Source organism: Vipera berus (assembly GCF_964194415.1).
Source record: "Vipera berus genome assembly, chromosome: 1".
NCBI lineage: Eukaryota > Metazoa > Chordata > Lepidosauria > Squamata > Viperidae > Vipera > Vipera berus.
The window spans coordinates 117,463,968-117,470,512 of record NC_138202.1 but is presented as its reverse complement, the minus strand read 5'-3'; positions in this window follow the sequence as shown (position 1 = coordinate 117,470,512).

Below are 6,545 nucleotides of genomic sequence, written 5' to 3'. Positions count from 1 at the left end.
AAGAGGCTCAAAAAATGTCCATAAAAGGCTCGGGGGGGGGGAGGAGAATAATAACCTGACGTTTCCCACCGGGTTGGATTACAGCTCCCATAATCCTCAAACGTCGTGGAGGGCCCTGTGTTGGGGAAGGCTGGAATATGGGACAGGGGCAAGAAGGCGAGCATCATCCTACCGGAGCCTCTTCTCAGAAATTAAGCCCTTCGGAGTTGCCGGCAATTTCTCCGCGGCGTCATCAGAAGCGTCCGAGCACCAGACCTGGGAATCCCCTGTGCAAAGAGATGCTGCTTGCTCAAATTTATTTATTTATTTATTTCAATTCCATTTTATATCCCGCCCTTCTCCGAAGACTCAGGGCGGCTTACAAGCTTAGCAGTAGCCTTCATTCTATGTATATGCCTGCTTATTAGGGCTTTCACACACACCCCAAGCGGCATTATTACAAAGTCAGCTTAATTGCCCCCAACAATCTGGGTCCTCATTTTACCTACCTCGGAAGGATGGAAGGCTGAGTCAACCTTGAGCCTGGTGGGATGCGAACCTGCACTAATGACAGGGACTCCGAATCAACCATCGAGGGCGACTTCTAGCAAGGTAGAAAACCCACAAGTTCAGGCAGTTTGGCTTTTGTTGGGATTCACCGTTTTGAGAGAGAGAGAGAGAGAGAGAGAGAGAGAGAGAGGGAGGGAGGGAAGGAGGGAGGGAGAGAGAGGGAGAGAGGGAGAGAGAGAGGGAGAGAGGGAGAGAGAGAGAGAGAGAGGGAGAGAGAGATTTCGAGACATGGAAGATTGTGAGAAATCAGGCTACCTCAGATAACGCCCAAAACACACTGCTCCAAGCATCGCCATTAATCAAATCGATTGGAAGATATTCGGCATTGAGGAAAGGGGGGGGATGAAAAAAAAAGGCTCCTCGCTACCAGAAGTGGGGTTCGAACCCACGCAGACTCGCGTCTATTGGAACTTAAGTCCAACGCCTTAACCACTCGGCCATTCTGGTAATTCTGATGGAAGGGTTTGGAAGTCTTGGGAACAAAGCGACATTGCAGTAACATTTCCCGCCAAGCCGAGCGAGCAGCTGCCGCAACTCCCTCCGCCCAAGCTCGGCTTTAAGCACTCCGGCGCGCGCAAGCCGCGCTCCTCTAACGTCGGCCCTTAGGGCGCTAGACTTCGCCTGCTTGGCAACTTCGCCCCGCCTAAATGAGGAACCAGAGGAGGCAATCCCCTCCTACTTGGAAGCGTCAGCCAATACGCTCCGCGCTTCCCGAGCGGAGGCCTCCCCACCCTCGGGAAATAGGACACGCCCTCCCGGGGGCGACGGTCTCAGTGGCCGCGAGATTAGAGCAGGGGTCTTCAAACTTGGCCCTTTTATGACTTCTGGACTTCAACTCCCAGAATTCCTCAGCCAGGCACGCTGAGTTTGAAGACCCCTGGATTAGAGGGTGGGGTCCGTCGGTGGGGGATCTCTCTTCCGAAGGGAAAGAGGCAAGCGGGGTCCTCCGGCTCCTTTCCCTCTTTCCCCCTCCCCTCCCTGATTAGGAGCATCCTTTCTTGCCCCGCAAGTCCAGACAACCGTTTCATTCCGGTCCCTTCGCATTAACCAATTAGCTTCTTGGGCCCCTGGACCCGATCCTTCTTCCCTCGTATCCATTCAGACAGCAGAGCGTGCGCGTGGGTTAAGCAAAAGTTGCGAGGGGGATCTCGAGACGGTTGAGGTCAAGCACGCTTTGCCTTGATGGTCGTCGCGGTAATTCTGGCAGGGGCGGAGCTGGCACCCTGCTCGCTCCCCCCCTCCCCCCCCCCCGATCGGCCCTGTCGAAAGCATTGGCCGCAGGAAGCGCCGCTTCCCAGGCCCTTCACCTTCTAATGCAGGGCTCTGCAACCTTGACAACTTTGAAGACTTGTGGACTTCAGCTCCCAGAATTCCTCAGCCAGCATAGCTGGCTGAGGAATTCTGGGAGCTGAAGTCCACAAATCTTAAAGCGACCGGACCGGTTGCGTGATTTTAGTTTCCGGTAAACGACAAAAACATTTATTTAGGGTAAAAAAAGTTATTTTTATATTCTCATTCTTAACTTTATTTCGGAAATTTCTATTTTATTTATTTATTTTTGGATGACCACCACTTTGCTCCGAATGAAACTGCAGTTCTAAACATAAAATAACTGCTTTGTTTCCTTTTTACATCCCAATAAACATGTAGGAACTTACACATTTCAGAGACAAAAGACAAAAAGAATTTTCAGAGCTTTGTGGCAGACTTCTGAAGAACCCTCAGATTTGCAAGTAATAGGTTTGAGTTTCACCAGAGGCTTTTTTTTGTGCGTGTGTACACAAATGAAAAGTATGTAATGAATTTGTTACAATAACCTAATGATTAATTAGGAAAGATTGCTTTGGAAGTAATCTTCCCAGTTTTGTTTTTTAGAATTAGGTATAAAGGTGTTAGCCTTTTTTTGTACCAAAGAAGTTAGAGATTGGCTTGAGGTTCCAGTCCACAGATAAGCCAATGTAAGTTCCAGGAGGATCCCCATGGTCACTCCATATTTTGCTCCTGACTTAACAGGCTGTGTAGCTATATTTCATCAGAAGATTCAAAAATTTACAGCATCCTCATATAAGGGAGTCCAAAGTAGCTTTAAGTTCTGATAAGCAGACTTAGTGCTGCAGCATTAACTACCTTATTACTGAGTTAAGTAAGGTCATGAAAATCAGTAAGATGGTCCAAAGTTGTGTCTGGATTGCCAAACAGTTTGCCATCTTATGTAGGGTCTTTTATTACATTTTTTTAAATAGACATTTTTGGCTTTTCCAAAATTGCTCTCACAAGCAAAATGTTATATAAAGTCTAGTACAGAGATCCCCAACCTTTTGGGCACCAGGGACTGGTTCTGTGGAAAGAGGTTTTTCCATGGACCGGAGGATGCGTGGTTTTGTGTGCTGCCTGCATTCCATGGATGGGGCTTTGCTTGTTTGTGTGGACCGGTTGCTGGCATGCCGTGGCCTGGTACTGGTCCATGGACCAGGGGTTGGGAATACTTCTATTCTTCAGCAGTACATAATTTGCAATTATTAAAATTTGTAGAATTTGATTAAAATCACAATTTTCTTGATGAATTTTTGCAATGAAGTGAGTATAGATCCATTTTCTGGTTCTAATGGTATCATTTGCTCACACATCCTGTCTATATGCACAGTTCTAATGGCATTGGGCTATTTCTAATATTTCCCAGTGGCGTAGCGTGGGGGGTGCAGGGGGGGCCGGCCGCACCGGGCGCAACATCTGGGGGGGCGCGCTCGCACTCGCAGCTCTCTGCCCCTGCCTGGCTCACTCACTCTCTCTCACTGCAGTGCTGGCTGTGCGAATCCGATCCGAGCCGCCGGGTCGCCACCCACTGTGGAGGGGGGGGTGCCAGGCGTGCGGTGCGGTTAGGGGGCGCAAATTACTTGCCTTGCCCCGGGTGCTGACAACCCACGCTACGCCACTGGTATTTCCCACTCTGTCAGAAATTCAGTAATCTCAAATACCTTAACAAAAGTATTAGAGCTAGAAGTTTTTGAAACTGGATGAGGCAACCTCCCAACCTGTACCCACTGTTGGATAAATGACCCCAACAGAGAAAAAGGCCTATCAACTTAAAAGTATTTTCAAAGAAAGGTTAAAAGTTGTAATTATTGCCTCTGAAGCTGTGGACTTGGAGTTCTTGATTTTCTAAATATTCAGTGTAAGTGGTCAGAAATTGCTTTATGTTCAGAACTGAAGAACAGGTTGCAGAAAAAAACTTAGTAGTAGTATTTCCTAATACAGTATTGCTTAACATTACAAGTTTAATCAGTTTGTATGCAGAATTTTAAATTTTTCCACCCTCATAAATACAATTGTCCGCAAAGGAGTCCAGATTTTCTTTAGAATCCTGAGATTTTACTAAGTCATGCTTGTATTTTGCCTGAAATGTGAGGAAACTGGTTTTTTTTTCTTTTACATTGTAAATGCAGTCTAATGTTTTATATGTAAAATTTATGCTGTCTTTCTAAAATCTATTTTACAAATGCCTTCAAATTCTGTATTTAAAATTTGGGCTTACCAGTTTCATGGATAAAGCAGGATATATCTCCAGATTACAATGAAGTATATTTAGAGTAGTATGTGCTACAGAGGCTTGCAAAGGTTTATTATTTTTCTCAGAACAAGTGTGAACCTTGTTTATATGGAACCTTTCGTATCTCTTTGGGAAAATGTTACTAGGTTGCCCTGCAAATATGCAGCTACTGGTGCAATGGGGTCGATTCAGCTTTTGTACTTCAGCCAAGAGGCGACCAGTGCTCAAAAAATAGAAGCATGTGCCTGACACTTAAACCACATACAGTATGAAACAGAATTGACATCTCGTTCTCTTTCTGGGTGTCAAATCCCCAGCTGCCTATATCACTTATTAATCACCCTTGATCTAGTGTTGGTTTGAAATGGACTTCTAGCAGATACCACCATCCAAGGAAGGCCCCAGAAACAGGTTCAACTTGTTTTATCACCTGAAGCAAAGAACATAGTGCCCAGTACTTGCTGTTTGAGGCAAAGCCCAGAGGAATCAAGTTGCTGCAGAAGATTCAGAGATGGGTGTGAGGCATTATTGAGGGCAAGAAGAAAAATGTAGCTACCAGGCAACACTTGAGCCACACCCATGCAATTTAAAGCATCCCACAACTAAATACAGCAGCAATGAAGAAAGGCACCTGGGGTAGTTTTTTAAAAAAAAATAACAAGGAAGGCTTAACATCTTTAATGTTACAGATTGGAATCAGGGAGAGCTTTAGAAAGGCTTCTTTCAGTTGCAGGATTTCAGTTTAGAAAACTCGCCATCGTTAACTTATTATTTTAAGGAGAGAAACTACAAATCATTTGAAAAGAAAGTAGGCCCTCTTTGATTTCTATGGTTTTACATATCGGGACTTAGAAAAAAAAATCATCTAAGCAGTTCTTAAAAGTAGGAAAATGCAACCTCAGATGAACAATACATATTACACCATGTCATCATTTATTTTACAAAAAGAAAGTCAAAGTATATCTTATAATTCAATAGCTTGTAGAACTACCATCAGCAGCAATAAGTTATCATTTTCTGTATGACTTTCAGTCTCTCTCACATCGTTGTGGAAGGATTTTGGTCCACTCTCTTTACAACATTGTTTTAGTTCATTGAGGTGTGTGTGTGTGTGGGGGGGGCATTTGTTTATACACAGCTGTGTATAATCAGTTTGACTGGGCCAGTGCAACACCTTGATTTGTTTCCCCAGCCATTCTGTTGTAGATTTGCTGGTGTGCTTGTCCTGTTCCATGACACAATGTCACCAAGCTTTAGCTGTCAGACAGATGGCCTCACATTTGACTCTAGAATACTCAGTGACTGCAAGGTGCTCAGATCCTATGGTGGTAAAACAAGCCCAAATCATCACCCCTCCTTTTGATGTTTGGTATGTTTGTGCAGATAGGCTGTTTGGTTTTTGCCAAATGTGGCACTGTGCATTATGGCTAAACATGTCCACTTTGGTCTCGTCTATCCAGAGGACAGTGTTCCAGAAGTCTTGGGATTTGTTCAGATGCAACTTGACAAACCCAAGCCTTGCTGCCGTGTTCCTTTTAGAGAGAAGAGGCTTTCTCCTGGCACCGCTTCCAAACAAATCATACTTGTTCAGTCTTTTTCTAATTGTACTCTCATGAACTTTACACTTAACATGCTGAGGCCTGTAGAGTCCAAGATTTAACTCTTGGATTTTTTTTGCAATTTCTGCACGGTCTGACCTTGGGGAGAATTTGCTGTGACATCTACTCCTTAGGAAGATTGGCAGTTGTCTTGAATGTTTTCCACTTGTGAATAATCTTCCTCACTGTAGAATGATGGACTTAAAACTTATTTGGAAATGGCCTTATAACCCCTCAGATTGATGGGCAGCAACAGTTGTTTCTCTGCTGATGTCTTTCTTCTTTGGCGCTCTCAATACACACCTCAGTGCTGCAGACTAGCAAACTTCTAAAACTTCAGCTTTTGTAAAGGTAGTCACACTTGCTGTTGATCAGTTGATCGAGGGCACTTGGTTAGCAGCATCTGGCAGCTATTTAGTTTCTTCACACCTATGGAAGCAGTAAGGGTGTACTTGGTTTTCCCACACATGGCTTCTCCATTTCGGCTTTCTTTTTGTAAAATAAATGATGACATAGTGTTATATATCATGTGTAATTGTTCATCTGAGTTGTATTTACCTACTTTTAAGAACTGCTAAGGACCAGATGATTTTTTTTTACTATGTCTTGATATCTAAAACTAGGTACAGATAACATTTCTTCTTAATCAGACAAAACAAGTGAATGAAAAGCACTCCTCCTGCCTGTGTATAACTGATTTTAAACAGGCCTGATCACCCAGTTGTTTTCATGGTAAACTTGGATAATATGTTTGTCCACTGAATTTTGATGAAAAGTAAGACCTAGAGGTATCATTAGAGTTAGAGAAACTAGGTTCTTTCTTTTAGGCCCCTCCAAATATTTTTCTCTTA